Source organism: Schistocerca nitens, chromosome 2, assembly GCF_023898315.1.
Source record: "Schistocerca nitens isolate TAMUIC-IGC-003100 chromosome 2, iqSchNite1.1, whole genome shotgun sequence".
In the NCBI taxonomy this organism is placed as follows: domain Eukaryota; kingdom Metazoa; phylum Arthropoda; class Insecta; order Orthoptera; family Acrididae; genus Schistocerca; species Schistocerca nitens.
Genome location: NC_064615.1, coordinates 1,023,099,200 through 1,023,124,280, shown reverse-complemented (window position 1 = coordinate 1,023,124,280; position 25,081 = coordinate 1,023,099,200). Strand labels below are relative to the sequence as shown.

Genomic DNA, 25,081 nt, shown 5'->3' with positions numbered 1-25,081 from the left:
GCTCAGTTCTTCACCCGAATCAATTTTCTTCTCTATATGCCTCACGATAGCATCTGACATTTCCAACTTACGTGAAATTTCCCGATTGGAATACTTTTTCGCATTAACGAGGGCTTTGACCTCAGCCTTTGTATGTGGTGAAATGTCCTCTCTTTTACCCATTTTTAAAGGTCACAATTAGTACGATCTGGTTGTTAAAAAATCAATTTTGATATCGATATTACGAAATTGATAATCAAAGCGAACAAAGTATTACACCAGTTACATAGGAGAACGCCGCTGAACAGTTTCTTTCCTGTACGCTGTACTCTACACATTAATACCTACAAAAAGTCAACAATCCAATAACACGTAGCAACAATAGATGCAAAATTCAACAATGTAATAAGTGCCCTGAATAACTGTCGTAAAATTTTCCGATTTTAATCGCATTAAATATAGTACTCAGCATGTAATTATTACAAATAATGTCCAGTGCCTCTAATAATTTGCCCAGGGATGTAAAGAAAAAAAAAACACCTAGAGAAGTTCGCAAATGTTGATGAAAGTGTTAAAACTTACAAGGCTGAAGATAAGAATGAAAAAGTGTTTTTATAACCATTCAAAATTAACTATTCAAAATAATTTAAATCTGGAAAAGAATTTTAGAAAGTTTTTTTTTTCTTGCTGAGTATACTTGGTGGCATGGCACTAGTGGGTTGGGGATCCACTTGAAAATATTCCCAAAGGCCTCTCAACTTCCAAAGAAGACATATTCATAGATTTCACAGCAAGTGGAGAAATCGAAAGAAAATTTAGTAACAACTAGCCCTTTGAATTTTAGTTGATGAGATTTCCGCAGTGCAAACGTGAGAATTTCGTATATATTACCATTTTCAGTATCCTACCTTTGCGGCCCAGGACTCTCTGTGTGCTCTGTTGCAATTACACAATTATGTCGTTTTAATGGGAAATACGTTGCACCAGATGCAAACACAACGCGAGAACAGGTATAGTGCCGTCATGCTCATTGAAATTTTAAAACAAATATTTTTGTTCGTATATTTTGTGTAGCGTCCTATGTAAGCAACCAGGTGTTGCTCTATTTCATATACACTGCGACGAACAATATCGCCACATTTATGGAAGCGTTGGTTTTCATTAAAACATCATAAATCTGAATACAAATTGGAGCACAAAATTGTGTTTGATACCTGTGAATCGTCTTCACGACAGTTGACAAAAAATTGCTTGTATCGACACTCATGTCATAGTTACGTGCGTAATAACGGGCAAAGAACTCAGAGAAAACTAATTTTACCACCAGACTGCCGCCTCTCCTGCTTTTCTCTATTATGTCGCATCTGAAAAAGTTTGTCTCACTTTTCCATACTGATGTGCCTAGCGTCAACTCTGACGTACATTTAAAAAATTTCGACCGTGACAGGATTCGAACCTGCAATCTTCGGATCCGAAGTCCGACGCCTTATCCATTAGGCCACACGGTCGACGTGAATGCCGTGCGTGGTTGCAGCTAATCAGAATTCAAGGCGTAGCTTAGAGAACACCTCTCAGCGAGAACAGGCAGAATAAAGTGGAAAAGGTAGAAAGACAGCCTTCCCGCAGATAACGAGAGGTGTTTGTAGATGGCACTGGAGGAGAATATGGATAATAATTTATAATCAAATCGGAAATACTATTCTCAAAGGGAAGTCCCTGCCGCTCACCTTAAAAGGTTTAAAGAAATATAACCTGCGTAACTGAACAGCGATATGAACACCACGTCTCCTGAATATGAGTCCAGAGACTTCCCTTTGCGATGAAAGAGGAAATGTCAAACACGGCTGAACGTCTTTATCTGTTACAGCCAGATGTATTACAAGATCAAAATTTATTTGCCTTTGTGAAGATGTAAGACATCGTAGAAGAATCATGTACAGGGCTACCATAAATATTGTTCATCTCCATTTGTTTACTCGTAGCAGTCTGAAGGATAGTACTGTACTATAAATGTTGTTCCAGAAGGAGAGGCTGGAACGATGTAATTTCATACATAATTACAAGAGATAATGATAAATTGACACCTAAATAACAGAATAAAATGAGGAGTAGAATTAGAGCGTGAAGAGAATCAGTTTAATTTGGTTTGAGACTAAAAATAGGGACCAAAGAATCCATCATAGCACACAAGAGATTGCTAGACGGAATACTGCAATGAAATTGCGAGATTTCCTTAGAATTTATTGATTTAGAACGCATTTGACAGCTTTGGCTGAAAAAAAAACTCTTTAAAATTCCGAATGAGACGTATTTAGGCTGGGAACGATATAAAACGTACACAAAAACCACGTCTGAGGACAGAGATTAAGAGAGAGGAATGCAAATCAGAAAGACAGCGATGTTCATCAGTGCATCATTTCCTTTAACTTTTTCAACGGAAGTGTGAGGATCTACCAAGGACACAAATCAAAAATTAAAATGAACAAAATTCTCATTCACTACACAAGATTTGCAACTGATGTTACGTGAATAGGTTCTAGAAAAAAAAAGGATGCGCAATATATTTTATAAAGTCTTCCCAGTTATGGAAAACTGGAATTAAAATTACCAGTCAAAAATACCAATGTTACGACTGTTAGCAAATCAAAATTAAGGTCACCTGATATCAAAAGTGAAAGAAACGAAACAGAAAAATTTGGTAAGTATTGCTAGGTACTTCAGTTTTAAGAAGACAACCAGACGCAGCACGGATATCAGAAAAAGAATTCTAATGGCTAAGCGTGCTTCCAGTGAAAGAAGAAACTAGTAATCAACAAGTCGTTTAGTACAGAAAAGAACAATCATTGAAGATGTTAGTGTGGTGTGTGTGCTTCTATACGGTTGTGAAAACTGAATTTTGTTGAAGATTGACAGAAAGCATTTAGAAGCGATGGAAATGTGGTTCTGGAGAAAGCTAACAAGGAAGCTGGGCAATAAGAAAAAAAGCCAATGAAGATGTTCTGGAATAGATCGGGGAGTGTAAAACTATCCAATGAAAAACCAAACAATTTGGACATTTTTTAACATACATAAAATTTTAATAAACTATTCGAGTAATAATTTTAGGGATAGAAAACCATGTGCAGATCAGCAGAAAAATAGTAGATCTACTGGAGGTAAAGAAAGTGTGAAAATTATCAAGGGATGAAGACGATAGTACAAAATAGAGACGAGTGGTTGCAACGCCAAGGTATATACCGATTGTCCCGCCTGAAAATCGTCTGACGCTTCTTCTCTGACGTTTCGGCAGGTATTTACAAGTTCGTATTTGCAATATGTAGTTGGAGTCAGTCCTAACAAATACTGCACATCACGTCTTTCATACGGTGCCCAGAGTCTATGGAAAGTGTCGGTTTGTTTCCCGTTACAAATAAAACGGTTTTTAAAGCGGAATTTTACGTGCTCATTCGAGAGTCTTAATTTAGTCTAGTGCAATATTCATTTTATCGACATGTATTAACAGGGACTTTAAAACACGAAGAACACCTGGTACTCCAGCAGTGACTGCAGTAAACAAATGAGTAAATGAATGAGGACACATTATTATATTAGCGTGAAACAGCAGAGCTTCTAATGTAATCTGCCTACTATTGCATTCGACTTGAACTTGCGAGCCATTTCCTGTGAGGGGATAAAAGGCTTCCATTACGGAGGAGGAGGAGGAGGAGGGGATTAGTGTTTAAGGTCCCGTCGACAACGAGGTCATTAGAGACGGAGCGCAAGCTCGGATTCGGGAGGGATGGGGAAGGAAATCGGCCGTGCCCTTTCAAAGGGACCATCCCGGCATTTGCCTGAAGCGATTTAGGGAAATTACTGAAAACCTAGAACAGGATGGCCGGGCGCGGGTTTGAAGCGTCGTCCTCCCGAATGCGAGTTATAACGGATCTTTTACGATGGGATAAATTTATTTTATTTTTTGTTAGATGTTTTCGTTAAAAAGCCGAATAAATTGTAATTAGGAATAATTTAATTAAGCAGAGTAGAAAAGATAAAGTCAAAGAGATGTTCATTGGGCGGATATTGTCGTAATGTAACGTCATTGCGCTGTTCGGTTATTAAAACAAGTCGTTTGTGTTCCGTTCTGCTGTTCGGTCGTGCGCGTATCTGAAAGGAATTAATTCGGGGACTAGAATAAACTTTCACATAATAGTTACGATTCGATGTTCCGACAAAAGGGGTTAACGACAGTGTTAATCTGAATTGTAGGCGACAGGATTAGTTTTGACAGATACGTGAAAACGGACGTAACGAAAGTTGTTCGCATCTCATCCTTGAACGTGACTTTTTATTTAATTAACGATTGTGGGCTCATTAAAAGCTATTATCTCATGATTAGGATCAATCCCTCTTTCCTCCTAGATAGTGATCATTCATTAACATCTACGTCATAAGAAAAAGGATTATTAATAAAAGTGATGCTAAATGACAATTACGTGTTATTCCGTTAGTGTGTAACCGATGTAATATCTCTGAAATGACATTGATATATAATTTGTGTTAAATACTGAACTGAGATAGGAAGTAAATTGAAATTAGTGAACATTTGATACTGCGACTATAGAAGCAGAAGCGCTTAAGGTTTCTCTTCTCTAAAATGGCAAAATAGGTACGAACTTTAACTCAATATTCGACATTATGTATTGCAAAGACATCAGCATTTCATACTTATTTTGACGACGCGCTGTTAAACAAAGGTACGTTGAGTCTCTGTACGAGTAATAAAATTAAATCGAAAAACATGATTAATAACGACGAACTCCGCTTTAAAAAACTGTATTGCGTGTCGTCATCGGGCAATAACTGCTCAACCCTGGAGACTTGTGTGGTGAAATTAGAAGTCGGGCATATAAAAAAAACTTAAAAATCTATTCAAGCTACAGTGGAGTCGGCACAACACGGCATGGGCAGTTATAGAGTCCAGCTTCAATTACGCTGGTAAGTGAAAGATAAAAACTGCAATGCAAAAGCAGTTCACAAACTAATAAAAACGCAAATTGCGCCCATTAGAACGAAAGTATGCACTGCAGTTACCCAGAACTGTTGATATAACTTGTAGTAACAGCTAATAAATGTTTATTGCATGCTGTATTTATTGACATTAACAGAGGAATGAGTCCTGGTTTTTTTAGGCGTTTTCTAGGTAATTCGTAATAGTAAAGGGAAGAGATGTTTCACAGACGTGAGGATGAACAAGTTCTCACAGCTCTTAAGGTATCCGTTTCAGATTTCTTGGTCGTTACTGCCACCTCTCAAAATAAGCAATACTCTATTTTAATAGCTTGCGTATAAGCAACTTACATTTGCCAACAGTAAGCAAACAAAAATCAGAAAACAGAACTTTTCACAAGGGAATAAAGCTGGACAATAAATTACCCAACGGATGAAAGAGACAACTGAAATCCAAATATTTAAAACACCAGTTAAAGGGTACCTCTTATATAATTCATCCTACAAAGACAATGATTATTTACATAGAAAATGGTAAAATATACGTTTTTAAAGAAAAGAACTGTCATTCTTCAGAAAATAGTCACAGTCCAATCAACTTTATTTAAACCCAGTGTTCATCATTTGTGATCGATAATTCTTACCTCTTTCCATTTTCTTGAGTTCAAAATCTCATTCCTTATGATGAAGTGCTGACCCTGCTTATTCAGATGGGTCATAAGGATGAAGCGAAGAATTCGACGGAATGACAGAAGTATCGCCAAGACCCTGATGCCAATCAGAAAGAAACTGTGAGTGTGAATGTGTCCGGTGACCGGTGATGTCATACAAATGAATAGTGTACAAGTTAATATTACTGTATGCATAATTTAGTAATTTTTTCAAAAAACTGTTTCCTTTCTAACTAATAATATTTTATAAATGGTAAACAACAAACTATACGGATGCATGGTTTCGCGGCGATATGTATTGATAAAATTCTCTCAAGCTTTCAACAGCGTCAAGTGGTTTAAAATCCAATACATTTTAAACCACCTGACGCGGCTGGAAGTTCGAGAGGATTTTATCAACTCTCTAGCTAACTAACAGTTAATTAACTTCTCGTAACTGGGATTCACAGTCATGTGAAATTTCTTGAAAGACATCATTTTTACGCCAGTCACTGTCAAACTTTTTATTTCCACTATTGCAAGCTGACACACTTGTCAGCTTGTATAAAGTAGACATGGCTTAAAGCCGAAACATCTGCACTTGATAATGGCCTAAGACCGAAATTGCAATAGTTTGACAGTGACTGGCGCAAACATGATGCCTTTCAAGAACTAACTAACAGTTCGTTACAGAAATAAAGACTAGACATTTAAGTGTTAAACTCTGTTAAGTGATGAGCACGAAACTGCGAAGGCTTTTCGTTTATTAATGTCCGATCGGTTGTGATATGGAAATCACAGTGAAAATCCAATGAAGATTTGCTCAGTTGTCTCTCTAGTATGTTCGTCGATCGCGTCATGTCGCTCTTTTCAGATTTGATCGCACACTGAGCACGCAGAAATGCCTAGAAAACAGCGTCTCCCATCAAGTATGAGTGACAGATGTGAGAGTTCACCCGATTTCATGGAGCCTACATAACGTAACTGTCATGCATTTCCTTCTTCATAACATTTCTCGCCTGCACGCTACAGATGCAATGAAGACGCTCCTGCAGCATTTTCGATGGGAAGTGTGATCACGCACCATACAGGCCGGACTTCGCTCCCTATGATTTTCATCTCCGCTCACATCAACCGCTGGCTATGAGGACAGCATTGTGGCACAAACAACGAGCTGCAGACCAGCGTAGAGAGGTGGCGGAAAGCACAGGCAGCTGCCTTCTATGACGAGGGTATTGGGAAGTTAGTGCAACGCTAGGACAAATGTGTAAGTGGGAGTAGCGACTGCGCAGGCGGAAGTAAGGACAACACAACACCCAGTTCCCGAGCGGAGGAAGTCTCTGACGCGGAGAGGAATTGAACCCGGGACCCTTCGCTTAGCAATCTGCCGCGCTGACCACACAGCTACGGAGAGTTCTTTCAGTACATATTGTTCTGTTCGGAGTCAGGTTGTAAGTATAGTGTTTCGGGAATTTCATACTGGACGTTGAACTGTTGTATTTGTGGTTTAGTCGCCATAAATAGGGAGTTTGGTGAAATTTTACCGTTGTTCCGCAGAGTAATATGCTATGAAACTCATTGTAAAGAGAGCGAATCCACATTAGATCTCGTACAACTTTGGATAGCTGCTACGGCGTATTTATTCGATTCTTATCCAAAAGGGATTTAGAGGAAAAGCAGTTTAATTACTAGCTTTCTGTTGTGGGGTAGAAAGTTTGATTGGTAGTTATTTGGAGACGGCCTGGTTCCTGATTCTGTTCCAGTTTTAAAAGCTGGTGTCCCTTAGCGAACACTCTAGTGGGACAAACTGCTTCAATTTATTGGTGATTGTAGTACGTGGTACCCTGATTTCGAAAGACGACTCATTGTGCTTAATTTGATAGGCAGGGACTCGGTAAGTCGTACTGGAAATGCTTGGCTCCGTGATACCGCGTTGTTGACCCACTAGCAAACAAGGTCTAAGCCCGTTAGCTGAACAATATTGTTCCTGTAGGAACCATTTACTCGTGTGACGAATAGTGTTAGTACCCACATACAAAATATCTATGGTGACTGTCCATGTAAACGTAATAATTGGGGAGAGTAAAGAAGAGTAGACACCAACGTCTGAAGAGGCTCAGCATTGATTAATTGGTTTGGGGAAACACAGGATCTCGTAAACAGGAGGCACTGTCTGCATGTCACTGAAAAAAAAAAAAAAAAAAAAAAAACACGTCTTTTGTAGACGCTTGAAAAGAGTAACTAGGGGTCCGAATTGTTATTCAGTTCCCAAAAATAAAGAAATATTTCAATAACACCATATCGAACTGAAATAGAAGAAAAAAGTGAGAAAGCAATAAAAAAGAAAAAACTAATATCTGCCGAATGCTTTAGTATTCACCAATTAGCCCGCTTTCAGCGACAGCAGTTGAAATAAATTAGAAATAGCGCTGAAAGACAGTAATATAAATGGTTCAAATGGCTCTGAGCACAACGGGACTTAACATCTGAGGTCATCAGTCCCCTAGAACTTAGAACTACTTAAACCTAACTAACCTAGGGACATCACACACATCCATGCCCGAGGCAGTAGTCGAACCTGTGACAGTAGCAGTCGCGCGGTTCCGGACTAAAGCGCCGAGAACCGCATGGCCACGACAGTAATACAAAGAAAGAAATTAATGGAGGTATAATAAGGGATGATGGAGCAGCAGACTTACTCAGTGCAGTGTTTTGAAGCCGTCGCCTCCGTATTAGTTGCTCCTAAACATTGGTAATTTCTTCTTGTTCTTAATTTCTGTCATGTCCACGCAAGAGATATCTTACATAGTAAATATTGGAGTGCTTTCGTGAATGACACATTGTCAGTGATACATTTTTAGACCTTTTTCTGCTGTTAAAGGTATATTTACCCAATAATAGGACGCTTTTGCCCTCGTTAATGTTTCATTTTATTACACGTATCGAATAACCAAGAAGCGAAGTACGTGATCTGAAAAAGCTGCTTTCGTAATTCATTTTCCTTCATACAGAATGACGAGACTGACGTTCCGTCTATGTCCTCTTCCCGAAAACATATGTAGCTAAGGCTGGAGGGTTTGCAATATTTCCTTCTCACAGTGTTCAACCAGAGTGCTCTACGAGTTGTGTCGATGGGGAATCTAATGTTACATTACGACTTACGAATGGAATGTGATTCCTTTACACCATAGACTACAATCAGAAAGAGTATTAGACCGTTAAATAATGCAATCTAGCATATTTTTTATCAAAGTACTTTCACTAGAAACTAGTGTTTGGGTCAACTAACACGGCGGACGTCAGCTTCATGTTTGTGGCGTCATGACAATTCCCCTATTATATCTTCATTAAGAAATTAAAGCCAAATGATATGTACAATATAATCAGAGATTTACATTAATCACTGGTACAATTCTAACGGGTTTATTTGCAAGGATAAGAAAAGCGTACAAATGAAACAGGAAAAAGACAAAAAAGTATTGAGTTAGGTCACGAACAAATGATTACTGAGAAAATTAATGCCATATCGCTGACGGGGTCGATAGTTGAGAGTTTGTTTACGAGAGATGTTAATCCGGGAAGAAAAGGAAGGAATCACTCGTACAATTTTCTAAATTTTATTAAAAAGAGAGAAAATAGTAGGTAAATTCCATTTGAATTTGGCTGCTTTTGAATATAAAATAAAAATTTGGGCTTTTCACCTTTGGTTATTGAAGACTACTACAGGATGGGGCAAATGAAAGGGGCTTGGACAACAGAGTTCCAGCATACAAAGAAACATAGCGGATGAAAGGAAATACAATACTAACCTTACTATAGCAGATGTTGAAAGTGACCAGCATTCATCTCTTGAACTTTTGGACCCTGGTCAGCAAGTTGCTGAAGGCGCATCGATCTGGACTGCTGGAATTGCCGCAGTCTCATCCGAAATGGTCTGCTGCAGTTCTTGAAGACTATGCGAGTTTTGCGATACACCTCAGATTTGAGGGCTCATCACACAAACTAATCGTACCATGACAGATCAGGTAACCTGGGTGGTCAGCTAGCACCGCGACCAGACTACCCTCTGCTAACCAGTCAGGCGAGGTGAAAATGTGCTCCAAGGCTCGGAGGGTGCATGGGCAGTTGCTCCATGCTGTTGGAAGTATCTGTAGCTCTTTTCATCTTCCCTTAATGCTGCCGCAAGGTCTGAGCCACTATTATTTGCCCAACCCTATAGTAACTTTGTAATGTTCCCCATTTATCTCGGAAGTTTTACAGCCAGCGACATCGAATTTTTGTCGCGTTTTGCGAAAACCCTAGCAATACTATAGACATTTAATGTTATAAAACATGACGTTTGTTCTAAGTGAAATGCACAACTGCTTATTTACACTTGAGAACAGAAACCACATGGTTAAAGTAGCAACGTACACGCTTAATTTAGAGTACCACTAAGATCAGAGTACTGAAACAGTGTTAAATAATAGATCAAGACAGTTCAGAGTCTCTCCTAGTTTCTTTTTTTTCCAAACAAGTAACTTACTCCGAAAAAAGTCACAGCAACTCAGCTAATAGAACCTCGGAATTGTACGTCTTTGTCACACTGTTTTTCCCATTACCTTGTTGTTACGTAAAGTTAATGTACTGAATCGGCGAAGAGGAACGGTAATTTTAATCAGCCACAGGGTCAAGACTAGTAAAATCTAAAATCTTTAAATTTTATTGGAGTATAATTAGAAGTGTGGTTCGCTGGTCTTCCGTTGGTCATTGACAGTTTAATTCTTTATCTGTTAGTGACAACTAGCTTCCAGAATGAGATTTTCACTCTACAGTGGAGTGTGCGCTGGTATGAAACTTCCTGGCAGATTAAAACTGTGTGCCGGACCGAGACTCAAACTCGGGACCTTTGCCTTTCGCGGGCAAGTGCAAAGTAGGAGACGAGGTACTGGCAGAAGTAAAGTTGTGAGGACGGGGCGTGAGTCGTGCTTGGGTAGCTCAGTGGTAGAGCACTTGCCTGCGAAAGGCAAAGGTCCCGAGTTCGAGTCTCGGTCCGGCACACAGTTTTAATCTGCCAGGAAGTTTCGTCCACTAGCTTGCCTTTAACCCATTCAAAATGGTTCAAATGGTTCTGAGCACTATGGGATTTAACTTCTGAGGTCATCAGTCCCCTATAACTTAGAACTACTTAAACCTAACTAGCCTAAGGACATCACACACATCCATGCCCGAGGCAGGATTCGAACCTGCGACCGCAGCGGTCGCGCGGTTCCAGACTGTAGCGCCTAGAACCGCTCGGCCACCCCGGCCGGCTAACCCATTTTAATCGTCACATTACAAAGAGTCGGACAAAAATACGAGACACAACGAAAACACTACACATTATCACTGGCATTCGGAACAGTTTCCAGTTCGGAATAGATAAATACGGGTCCTGTATGGTTTGCAGGCGAATCTTGTACCGCTCTCAACCGACCAAATCAGTTTCTTCTATCGCACCTTAGTCCAGGTTTTGTGGTTTCGGAACCACGTTTTCCTGCTAAGGGCATTTGTGTCACCAAAGAGTGGTTTTGAAATCGCAGCTCGCCCTGCAGTTTCCAGCTTACGGAGAGTCGTTCGTATTGTTTTCGTGCTGAATAGGTACGCGAGTGCCGCATTCAGTTCTGCAGAGACTTTTGCAGGTGTCGTCCTCTTAGTCTTCGTCACAATCCTCTTCAGTGACATTCTGTGACGATCACTCAGCACACATTTTCATCCACGTTGTGACTTAGTGGAAGATGTGTTTCCGTTCTCCCTGCATGCGATGCCTCTTGAAACACCAAACACTTTGGCTCCCTTGGTTACGGAAGCACCCACAGCACGAGCGCCAACAATTACCTCACACTCGAGTTCCTTAGTTCCTCCATAATGCACTCACAACCACACAGGAGCCGGCCGAAGTGGCCGTGCGGTTAAAGGCGCTGCAGTCTGGAACCGCCAGACCGCTACGGTCGCAGGTTCGAATCCTGCCTCGGGCATGGATGTTTGTGATGTCCTTAGGTTAGTTAGGTTTAACTAGTTCTAAGTTCTAGGGGACTAATGACCTCAGCAGTTGAGTCCCATAGTGCTCAGAGCCATTTGAACCACACAGGACTGTTCTGACAACGACTGACAGTTGCAACGTATTTAGGACATTTGACAGGTGTCGTTGGTGGTGAAATACAACAGCGCAACATCCACGCTTGGCTAGCATCTATATATATGTTCAAACGTGCGTTTCTCGCGGTGTTTCCGTATTTTTCTCCAAGCTCTGTGCGTTTTTCAATAAATTGATACATGTGAGGTATACACTATCTCACAAGCCACAAATAGCACAGGTGAAGAAAGGTGCAGGTTCTCATCGTCGCGGAATTGTTGCCTTTGGGAAGTCTAAAGCCGTGATGTTTCATGAGTGCGACTAGTTTTTGATCTGGTGCGTTTTTACTTTGATGTTATTTTGTAAGTATCGTGTTGTGCATAGGTTCGTATCTTTTGTCCATAAGTTTAATAAACAGAAGAGAAACAGACAACATGCGACGTAGCGCGCTCTTTCGCACACCGACGGCGGTTCTGCAACATAAATTGTCCACATGCCTCGATACTGCTGCAGATCTGCAGACGTAACTCCTGACTGCAGCTACTTAAGAGATCTCAGGAAAGCAGTATTGAAGAAATTGAGATTTCATAACTAACGTCGGAGTCCGCTAAAAGTACAAAAAGCTGAAAATAGTCTTGTGAACTCTAAATAATAAATAGGAATTGGGTTGCTGTTCAAATTTCTAAGTTCAAAGGTCCTTTTAAACTCGCGTTAGGATTTTTTTATTTCTATTAAGCAAGATCATCAGCCCACATGTGTTCAAATCATTAAAGTTCCTGTTCACAGTCCTCGTCACACTCAAACAGCCAGAACTTTTCCTATCCAATTCCGAAATCATTTACGAGAGTAACACAGTCAATAAACTGCTATTTACTTTTGCACTCGGCATTCAGTGGTTGTCTTTAAATAAAGTTTTTGCTCGCCATAAATACTCAGTAAAAAAGATTTACTTAGTACCGCCACGCTTTTAGTTCAAAGTTTACACACGCGGTTTTCTCCAGAACAAAATATCTCTCGACTCTTAAATTTCACAAATAGTTAATGGTAAACACCAGCTACATTTATCACTGTACCGAAACGCGGTAGTCACAATATCACTTCATTTTACACATAATGCGCTCGGACACTTTCGGCATGACCGGCTCCCTCGAAAGCTAGTCCACACCTTCCTTCTTCTCCCTCTGCCTCTACGAGCCCCTCTATCTCATACGTTAGGTGGCAAACCGTCTCACTTCTTATTGGTTGTACAGAATTACGGTCAATCGGAACTGACGTTCAGGGCGCGGCGTGCGCCAAAATCTAGCAACAACCAGCTCATTGACGTAATTAAAATAAGCAACTCAAAACTCTCTTGTTAAACAAATAAAATGAAATAAACTTCAAGATGTACTTTACGTCTGGAATTTAACTATATAGTCGCGAACGTTCAGGCTGTCTCTTACATATTCAAACATGCTTGGACATCCGTCATCCACTAGTAGGGGAACCACTGGCGGATTCGTTCCCACGATACACAGCTGGAACACTTGCAAGATCCTATAGAGAATTACAAATTGAAAATTTAATATTGGCGAATGTCCCGCATCACACAAGTACTCTCTTTCACACTCACCCTAACACAAAACATAAGTATTTACTTGAAATTCTTAAAGTTATTACTACAGCAAATGTGAATCAAAACACTGAAGGTGTTATCATATCTTTTCAAATAGTCACAGCTGGTGAACTATTAACATATATATATATATATATATATATATATATATATATATATATATATATATATATTGATTTAGTTTTTTAAGTGTCGGATAATTACGCTTTTTACTGACTTTTCTTTTTTTTGACTTCAGATTGGCTCAAATGGTTCAAATGGCTCTGAGCACTATGGGACTCAACTGCTGAGGTCATTAGTCCCCTAGAACTTAGAACTAGTTAAACCTAACTAACCTAAGGACATCACAAACATCCATGCCCGAGGCAGGATTCGAACCTGCGACTGTAGCGGTCTTGCGGTTCCAGACTGCAGCGTCTTTAACTGCACGGCCACTTCGGCCGGCTTTGACTTCAGATTTTGACAGATTGTTCCATTACACAACAGAAGTTTATGTACCTAATATGAAGTTCCTCAGGCTATTTCCAGATCAGTTATTAATTTTCATAGTTCCAGAGAATGTAACTACTCAGTAAGCGCCTCTCCGCTACTTTCAAACGCTGCAGTCACGCCTTACGGTCATAACGCACCTCTGCAAGGGACAGCTCGCCCGTTGCAGATCGTATAAGATTCTGACTGCTTACACTGGAGGCAACATACACTCATATAAGAAAGCTTTAATAGACAAATTGGCAGTCGCGCCCTAGCTGCGACGCCTCAGACACTTTAGTCATCAGTTCAAATGGCTCTGAGCACTATGGGACTTAGCATTTGAGGTCATCGGTCCTCCAGAACTTAGAACTACTTAAACCTAACTAACCTAAGGACATCACACACATCCATGCCCGAGGCAGGATTCGAACCTGCGACCTTAGCGGTAGCGCGGTTCCAGACTGAAGCGCCTAGAACCGCTCGGCCACTCCGGCCGGCCAGTCATCAGTAATACGTTCTTCTTCACTATTTACATTGCTGGGGCGACTTTAGAAATCACGCGATTTTATCGCGAAGAATTCGTCGAGACATGTGCGGAGGGTATTTTCATTCTGAAAGGAAATTCCTTCAATTTTGTACGATGGGGAGCGAAAAAGGTGAAATTTTGAGAGCGCACGATCAGTTGAATAAGGAGGGTGCGGAATGACCTGCCAACCAGGATCCTGCTTAGCTTTTTTCTCGGTCTAGCAGAATGTGAGCAGGCGTTATCCTGGAGTAGCTTAGCTTCACGCACTGTTCCTGGTCGTTGTTCCTGGACTGCGTGTGCAAGATGTCTCAGTTGTTTACAATAAGTGTCAGCGGTGCTGGTTACAAGTCGGGGAAGCAATTCGTAGTACACACCTCCGTCACTCTTCCACCAGAGATATATTATCTTTTGTGGATGCGCTCGCGGATGTACGGGGAACTGCTACTTTGTTTGAGCTCAGTCATTTCTTTCTTTTCCTTATGCTAGCATAAAGACACCATTTCTAGTCACCAGGACAGGAATGGTCGGTGTCTTCGCGATGCAATTAATAACGACACAGCAGAGATGCACCCACTGATTTTTGTGATTTTTGCTTAGAGCCTGCGGTACCCATTCTCCTCATTTATAAACCTTCCCCACTGCGTGCAAATCTCTCACGATGACAGAATGATCAGTGTTCATCGCATTTGTCGGTTTTCGAGTACATTGATGTGGATCAATGCGTTTAAATGATCTTCGTCAAACCCCGTAGGTGTTCCAGAACTTGGACAATCACTAGCGTCAGAACGATACTCCTTAAAACAAGAAAACCATTTTCTTGCCATGCTCTGTCCAGTGGCATTATTCTCATACACAACACAAACGCTTCTGGTTGCTTCCGCTGCTGTCACCCCTCTCCTGAACTTACACAGAAGAATATGTCGGAAACATTCCTATTTCGCCACTTGGCACTCCATTTTCTACCGTCCAAAGCTGTATTCATTACCTCCAAATGACAAAGCTCAAATGGCAACAGTGATCTACAAATAAAAAAGACACCTCCAGGAAGGGACCGTGGAAATACTATAATACATAAAATGTTAGTTTACTTTCTTACAAAACAGATAAGAAAAATTACTTAACATTGTACAGTCCATTTCCACAAGAATGTCGCTGAACATTGACGTATGAAAACTGGTTCAAATGGCTGTGAGCACTATGGGACCTAAGATCTGAGGTCATCAGTCCCCTAGAACTTAGAACTACTTAAACCTAACTAACCTAAGGATATCACACACATCCATGCCCGAGGAATGACTGTAGCGCCTAGAACCGCTCGACCACTCCGGCCGGCATTAACGTATCACTTGATACAAAGTACAAGTCCCTGATTCAGAGTACATTTAACAATAACTTTCACGTAGTGTTCTGTCTAATACACTGATCACACAACTGGCCTACTAGAAAACGATGCTGCCGTCTTAGGCAAGCATTAAGAACTGGGCGAGCGGTCCTGTGCTCGGCAGTAGATGGAACAGAGGTTGTGGTGGTACAGCAAAACGTTTGTCGGCGTGACTACTCCAGCGTCGTTAATTAGTCGATGCGGCTTGTGGCGACTATTTTTTCTTGTTATTGCGTTGCTAAGTACCAACAATGCTTTGGCACCTTCTTCTTCGGAAGACGCTGCAGAAAGACCGCTCCAAAAGTCAGTGCGGAACTGAATGTCGCACTCACGAATCGTGCCAGCACTTAAATACACTCCTGGAAATTGAAATAAGAACACCGTGAATTCATTGTCCCAGGAAGGGGAAACTTTATTGACACAGTCCTGGGGTCAGATACATCACATGATCACACTGACAGAACCACAGGCACATAGACACAGGCAACAGAGCATGCACAATGTCGGCACTAGTACAGTGTATATTCACCTTTCGCAGCAATGCAGGCTGCTATTCTCCCATGGAGACGATCGTAGAGATGCTGGATGTAGTCCTGTGGAACGGCTTGCCATGCAATTTCCACCTGGCGCCTCAGTTGGACCAGCGTTCGTGCTGGACGTGCAGACCGCGTGAGACGACGCTTCATCCAGTCCCAAACATGCTCAATGGGGGACAGATCCGGAGATCTTGCTGGCCAGGGTAGTTGACTTACACCTTCTAGAGCACGTTGGGTGGCACGGGATACATGCGGACGTGCATTGTCCTGTTGGAACAGCAAGTTCCCTTGCCGGTCTAGGAATGGTAGAACGATGGATTCGATGACGGTTTGGATGTACCGTGCACTATTCAGTGACCCCTCGACGATCACCAGTGGTGTACGGCCAGTGTAGGAGATCGCTCCCCACACCATGATGCCGGGTGTTGGCCCTGTGTGCCTCGGTCGTATGCAGTCCTGATTGTGGCGCTCACCTGCACGGCGCCAAACACGCATACGACCATCATTGGCACCAAGGCAGAAGCGACTCTCATCGCTGAAGACGACACGTCTCCATTCGTCCCTCCATTCACGCCTGTCGCGACACCACTGGAGGCGGGCTGCACGATGTTGGGGCGTGAGCGGAAGACGGCCTAACGGTGTGCGGGACCGTAGCCCAGCTTCATGGAGACGGTTGCGAATGGTCCTCGCCGATACCCCAGGAGCAACAGTGTCCCTAATTTGCTGGGAAGTGGCGGTGCGGTCCCCTACGGCACTGCGTAGGATCCTACGGTCTTGGCGTGCATCCGTGCGTCGCTGCGGTCCGGTCCCGGGTCGACGGGCACGTGCACCTTCCGCCGACCACTGGCGACAACATCGATGTACTGTGGAGACCTCACGCCCCATGTGTTGAGCAATTCGGCGGTACGTCCACCCGGCCTCCCGCATGCCCACTATACGCCCTCGCTCAAAGTCCGTCAACTGCACATACGGTTCACGTCCACGCTGTCGCGGCATGCTACCAGTGTTAAAGACTGCGATGGAGCTCCGTATGCCACGGCAAACTGGCTGACACTGACGGCGGCGGTGCACAAATGCTGCGCAGCTAGCGCCATTCGACGGCCAACACCGCGGTTCCTGGTGTATCCGCTGTGCCGTGCGTGTGATCATTGCTTGTACAGCCCTCTCGCAGTGTCCGGAGCAAGTATGTTGGTCTGACACACCGGTGTCAATGTGTTCTTTTTTCCATTTCCAGGAGTGTAACTTAAAGGAAGTTCCATAAGCTGGGAATTGGAGAGCGAGCTGCAATTCCGAAACCACTCATTAGTGACGCAAAAGCCCATAACAAGAAAACACGGAGCCTAAGACATAAAACCTGGAACGAAGTCGTTTGCTCGGATGACTTGTTGCTTGAAGTGCGTCCTGCTTCTGGCCGAGTTTACGACCAAAGAGTGAAACATCACGAGGGTTCATTGACGATTTGGGCAGCCATTCTGTGGTTTTGCAGGACTTGGTGGTTGCTCTCCAATGTAGCATTACTGCCAATGACTATGTGACCACTTTTGGCTGGTCAGTTCCATCCAGTGGTACAGCGTTTGTTCCCCAGTGATGATGCTGTGTTCCAAGAGGACGGCGCCCCTGTTCACACAGCTCGCATCGTTCAGGACTAGTTTTGTGAACACGTGAATGAATCGTCTCATGCCCCCTGGGCGCCACAGTCATGAGCTGTGGTCTGCTTTATAGAGAAGGGTGCATGATCCTTATCCACTTACGTCATCGTTTCCTGAATTTGCCACTATTTTACAGGAAGGATCATGTAAGACTCGTGATTTGGGAACAGGACCTATACTTATGCATTCGGAGCCGACTGTAAGTTGTCTGAATGGCAGTGGGTTTTCAACACAATATTAGACATGGTAACGTGTTGACTTTTCGGTTTTTCCATGTTTCTGACCAACCCGCGTATTTCGAACCGCAGAAATTAAAGTGATGATTTGGGAACAGGTCATGACTATGTACAACACTACTATAGCGGAACAAACACTGGTAGCAGTTACTTCTGCAAAATATCTGGGAGTATGCGTGCGGAACGATTTGAAGTGGAATGATCATATAAAATTAATTGTTGGTAAGGGGGGTACCAGTTTGAGATTCATTGGGTGAGTGCTTAGAAAATGTAGTCCATCAACAAAGGAGGTGGCTTACAAAACACTCGTTCGATCTATACTTGAGTATTGCTCATCAGTGTGGGATCCATACCAGATCGGGTTGACGGAGAAGATAGAGAAGATCCAAAGAAGAGCGGCGCGTTTCGTCACAGGGTTATTTGGTAACCGTGATAGCGTTACGGAGATGTTTAATAAACTCACGTGGCAGAGTCTGCAGGAGAGGCGCTCTGCATCGCGGTGTAGCTAGCTGTCCAGGTTTCGAGAGGGTGCGTTTCTGGATGAGGTATCGAATATATTGCTTCCCCCTACTTACACCTCCCGAGGAGATCACGAATGTAAAATTAGAGAGATTAGAGCGCGCACGGAGGCTTTCAGACAGTCGTTCTTCCCGCGAACCATACGCGACTGGAACAGGAAAGGGAGGTAATGACAGTGGCACGTAAAGTGCCCTCCGCCACACACCGTTGGGTGGCTTGCGGAGTATAAATGTAGATGTAGATGTAGACTACTGTTAAAATAGTAATATGCCGATGATGTAATTCGTGGGAAAGGATTTTTATTTTGTGGCCGTAATGGTATGTGGTGGTAAGGTATCGGACTAATTTTGTTTCCCTGAGGGTTTCTATCGAAAGAAAGCAGTGTCAAGCTAAACGGGAATCGAATAAAGATTCTGTTACGAAACTAGTAACCTGTAACTGCGTGAACAGAAACGGTAGCCAGCGTAATTAGGCAAAGTTGCACACAGTACTATTACGGTTCATAAAGAAAGTTAACTATAGGGGTTGACTGTACTCGATACTGAACTCCTGTTTTGCCGATAATATATAAGACAGGACCGCAGTTTAGCAAGTAATGTACCAGGGATTTGACTTGAACAACGCAGGAGGAGTATTAATGCGTTTACGCAACAACTGCCTGTCAATAGCACTTACTATCTGTACATCACAGTAGGAAGATAATGATAATTATAGGTATATGATTACTAATGGCGGAGCACTGCTGACTTGGACAAGAGGTCCCCTTGCCAGTTTAACTGTACGAAGTTACTACTATTGAAATAATTATGAAGTAATTTTACCTTTTGTATTGATTATTATTTGCATTCTCAAGAAACATTCACTTCCTTACATTATTTAGCTCAAGTGGAAAGTGTGGTACCTAGATCTAGTTTGAATATTTATAGCTAGTTGCTTATTCTTGATTGCTGTTACTGTAACACGACATTTAAATGTGGCTCAGCTATTAGCATAGGTGCCCAGAAACTAATTTAACCGTAGACACAGATCGAGGCTGATAATTTTCGTCACAACACAATATGGGAAACAAACTACATAATACATGAAATTGTAGATATTGTTACTTCAATAAGAAAAATATTGAACTGGAAACTGTAACTTTCCGTTTATGAAAACTACATGGAGTATTTAAAAACGTGTGCTCACTAAATAATTATGCACTTTTCAACTCTACAAAGTTTCCTAACTTTTGTTGAGGAAGATAACTGCTTTTTAGTTCCGTAAAATAGGGTGCTCGGATTCATCGCAGCACTTGCCATAGGACGCTGTCTAGATAAATGAATAAGGATAAATTACGATGGCTCAAAATTGACGGAACACAAACTTTGTAAGTTGGCTCTTTAGGTTTTCTTATTGGCAACGTTACGTAGCGCTCTGTATGAAAATCACTGGCTGTGCTGTGTGCAGTCTGTGGCTAGTTTGCATTGTTATCTGCCATTGTAGTGTTGGGCAGCGGCAGCTGGATGTTAACAGCGCGTAGCGTTGCGCAGTTGGAGGTGAGCCGCCAGCAGTGGTGGATGTGGGGAGAGAGATGGCGGATTTTTGAAATTTGGAGGAATGGATGTTATGAACTCCTATGTATATTATGATGTTTCAACACTATTAAGGTAAATACATTGTTTGTTCTCTACTAAAATCTTTCATTTCCTAACTATGCCTATCAGTAGTTAGTGCCTTCCGTAGTTTGAATCTTTTATTTAACTGGCAGTAGTGGCGCTCGCTGTATTGCAGTAGTTCGAGTAACCAAGATTTTTGTGAGGTAAGCGATTTGTGACAGGTATAGGTTAATGTTATAGTCAGGGCCATTCTTTTGTAGGGGTTTTTGAAAGTCAGATTGCGTTGCGCTAAAAATATTGTGTGTCAGGATAAGCACAGTCATGTATAATTGTTGAAAGGGGACGTTTCATATGTCGACCCTTAGCCGAGGATACCTCACTGGAATCTTCTGATTTTTTCTTGTAGTTTGTGTAATTAGTGAATATTTTGTTTATTGCTAGCGCGTAATTGTAGAGAGAATCTCCTTTGTAGTTGCAGTCTTTCATTGTTGTACAGTAAAACAGGTGTGGCACGCATGTAAATTTGCACCAAGTATTTCGCAGCTGCGCTTGCATTTAGCTAGATATTATTTTCAGTGCTATGTTAATGTGTTCTCTTATTTTTGCTCTTCAAATTGTGTTTTCCTGTGTTATCGTGTGAAATATTGTGACAATAATGGCGTGTGAAAAACGTAATACTAGGCTCCAAAGTAAACTGAGAAGTGACAGTGAAGACGAAAGCAGTGTGTTAGCACCACCATGTAATGAATTAACTAATATTCAAAGTAGTAATTTGGTAACTGTGCATAGGGAAATGGAGCGGGCGTCAAATAATGGTGTAGACAGTGAAACACGTAGTGAACAGGGAAGCATTATCGATCGATCGGTCGGCAACAGCTCGCCTCAGGAATCAAGAATGACAGAACACAATATTGCAAATACTGTAGACTCAGGTTTTGGGTTCTCACAGTTTTCTCAAATCAGTCAAGACACATTTTCCGCTTGTCAAAATGTGAATGTTGCCGGTGCAAATTCACTGCCGAAAAGCACTGAGGAACATGTTTCAGACACCAGTGCATTGTTATTACAATTAATGCAACAAATGGGACAAAAGCTTCAAAAGTTAGACACAATGGAACAAAATCAGAGACAAACACAGCAACAGTTAGACACGATGGAACAAAATCAGAGACAAACACAGCAACAGCTTCAAAAGTTAGACTCATTGGAACAAACTCTTGAACAAACACGTGAAGATTTAACTACTTAGTTACATAACATTGAATCGAAATGTCAAAAAGTCTGTAATGACGTAAAAACTCAAATTTGTGAGCATTTTCAACCTATTTTTTCGCGGCATGAAAATGCATTACAGCATCACGAAGCAGCCATAAAAGAACTGCAAACTATTGTTCATGAAAATCATGAGACCTGGCAAGCTAAAATTGACTCAGTTGCATCTACCGATTCGGTTACGCAACGTGCAAAAACTCAGGAAAACTTAAAGGACACAGTAGATATACTGAAAATTGGTTCAGAAAGACACATGGAGGAAATTAGTTCACTATCAGAGAAAATAGTCGAACTTTCGGATCAGCTAAATAATTTGTCTACGAAGGTAGATGATAATCTGAATGACACAAAACCGGTAGTCTTTAATGACACAGAAGAGTGCGAACAAATTAGGAAATTCAAACAAAATCAGAATCAAATTAATACACAAAACCAAAGAGAAATCCGGGAAGTACAAGATCAGCTGACACAGGTAATACAAGAACTACGTATTTCAGAGGACACTCGCGCTCCAACACAGGAAGAGGGACTTAGAAATACGGAACAGCTACAAAATAATAACACAGGACATTTCGGAAATTATGAAAGAAATTGGCAAGGTGCACCGAATTTTGAAATGGAACCGCCGAAACGACGCAACAATGACCGACATGCGACTCGCAGACACGATGATTTTGACTATAAGCTGTTCATTACTACACGCAAATTTAAAACATTTAAGAATTCTGACAACGACATTCATCCACAAGCATGGCTCCATCAATTCTCTCATTGTTTTCCTCCCAACTGGTCGTTAGAACACAGATCAGAATTTATGTGTGGGTACTTAGAGAATGAACCAGCTGAAAGAATGCGATCGGTCTTTCACGATTGTCACAGTGAAGGAGAATTTTATCATGCCTTCCTCTCAGCATATTGGTCTCAAGCTACACAAGACCGAGTAAAACATAGCATCATAATGATGAAACATTTCGAACAATCTGAATTCTCCAGTCTTGTGAAATATTTTGAAGACATGTTGCACAAGAATCAGTACCTGTCAAACCCATACAGCCCCTCAGAACTCATCCCCATTTGCTTAATCAAATTACCTGAACATTTACGACACATTATTTTGGCAGGACGTTGCAAAGACGACATTGAAGCTTTTCAGGGACTCTTACAAGAATTAGAAATTGACACTGACAATCGCGGAACGCGAAAACAGGAACACAACAATTACAGGTCACATCCGTCGCAATTCCGCGATGAAAGAAATAATAACTGGACACGACAAGGCTATTCTTACAACGTAAATCGTGACCAAAACAGACACCACCCGTATGCCAACCGTTGGCAGAATAGTAGTTACAGAGAAAGATCGCATTTCCGTAGTAACGAATATGACAGAGATTACCATAGAAACAGACAATATGGGAACCAAAACAATTATTATCAAGGGAGACAGAATAACTTCAGACGCAACAGTTCGGCGCACAGTTACGATTCAGGGAGAAATTCTCCACCACGTGACGGTCAAGGAAGGAACTACGGAACCTACCGACATGACGACAGACGATATATTCGTAACGACAGACCTGAATTGCATCAGAACTGGCGGGATTTAAACAGGGCAGGGCCTTCTCGGCAAGGTGAATTTGTAGAAGTTAGGTCTCCTAATCCCAATAACGACGCGCGCCAACAAAGGGACAGACAATGACTCGCACCGCAGGCAGCCGCATGCGCCGGCTGGTTCAGAGAAAAATAACATAGACGCTAACCTTGAGAAAAATTCCAGTATTCTTTACCGATGTATACCGCATGATAATTGCGTTGAAGTTGAAACTCTGCGTACTATGAAGAGTAAAGGTTTGCACCACATTTCACATATAAAACCGTTTATGAAAGATAATCTGTTTTTTAACTTAGTCTTTGCCATAAAACTTTTCACTTTACATTACTAGTATGCTTGTCACACTGAGAAACTGTTAACACGCAACAATGTTTGAAGTTAAATATCCAGTCAAGAACCAAGAGAACTTATTTCAACAGGAATTACGAATGCATTGTTATACTGAACAGGCGACACAGTGTGTTTATTTGTACATTCTTGCTTGTTAGTTGCACGATTACGTAACGACTATAAGGCTCACATACTTAGAATATTTACCAGTACTGCTAATGAGATTTTAATGCAACATTTTGGTTTACTTGAAATTTGGTGTATCATGAGGTAAGTACATTGGCTTCTGCAGAACTTAGCTTTCGGAGGACAATAACTACGACACTTCCCCAGAGATTATGTTGCAACAAGACGCACAGTTTAGCGCTACAGTACACGTATTTGAGTGATTAATTTTGTACTTAAATCATTTATTTTTAAAGATATTTGAAGTACAATGATACAAAGGTTTTCCGTGATACATTTCATTCCATTGCTGTAATCTGTAACACCTGAGGGTATAATTACATTAATCCTCAGGGGGTACACGCCTACTTTGTGTACCATGTGTTTGGCAAGCACAAGGAGCCCTAGCTAATATGGTATTTGCTTATACAACTTTACACATCGGTACCATATTTCTCTAACATAGAATTACACAGCTATCTGATCATTTAACTGAGAGACAAACATTTTTTTTTACTACATCAGTGACACATGTTTACGCAATTACACAGTTGGGTAACTTCACACTTACGAAATTGTATTTTGTCTGTACTTTGTGAACTGTTCATATTTTTTCGGACCCATTGTGATATTATGAGAGCTTTGAATGATATATTTGGTAAGGGAGGATGATTTTAAAGTACGTTTGAGGTAGATGACGCAATTGAAATGAGCAGAGAATTCTTTTTAGGTTTTGAAATTACTGCAGAAAGCTACGACGATTTTTGAAACTTGACTGAGGTGCTATTATGCTATTATTACGGTGACTATGTGTATTATGCTGTTGCGGTATGTTTATGATCAATAAGCTGATGCTATATGAGTTATTTGATTATGCTACGTATCTGTTATGATGAAATATTGAAGAAGTGTCGACGAATAACGTAAGGAATAATGAGTAGTGGTTAGGAACTCCGGCTTGTGAAAAAGGTTGTTGGAAACCAAGAATCGTACTTTAAGAGTTATGAAATGTATGTAAATGCGTGAATGTATTACAATGCCGACGAAAATTTTTTGGACACTGTTATATCAATAGGATTTTGTTTCTACAGATTTGTAACGCAAATTCTTGACTTGTGAAATTTTTTATATGAGACTGCCACTGTAGCGGAAACTGCTGTCATAAATATTTCAGTAAGAAAGGTTCAAAATGGTTCAAATGGCTCTGAGAACTATGGGACTTAACATCTATGGTCATCAGTCCCCTAGAACTTAGAACTACTTAAACCTAACTAACCTAAGGACATCACACAACACCCAGCCATCACGAGGCAGAGAAAATCCCTGACCCTGCCGGGAATCGAACCCGGGAACCCGGGTGTGGGAAGCGAGAACGCTACCGTACGACCACGAGATGCGGGCTAGTAAGAAAGGTAAGTGACCTTGACGTAATGCGCTTTGGGCGCCCAGCTGAGAGGTAGTCGTC

The 25,081-nt window shown here is 41.5% G+C and overlaps 1 non-coding gene across 1 annotated transcript; it reads right to left on the bottom strand.

Annotated features, from left to right (window-relative positions):
- Nucleotides 1-1,414: 1,414 nt before the first annotated feature.
- On the bottom strand, nt 1,415-1,487 carry Trnar-ucg (transfer RNA arginine (anticodon UCG)). Its single transcript has one exon. It is a non-coding gene; the product is annotated as a tRNA-Arg (tRNA).
- Between the last annotated feature and the right edge of the window lie 23,594 nt (nt 1,488-25,081).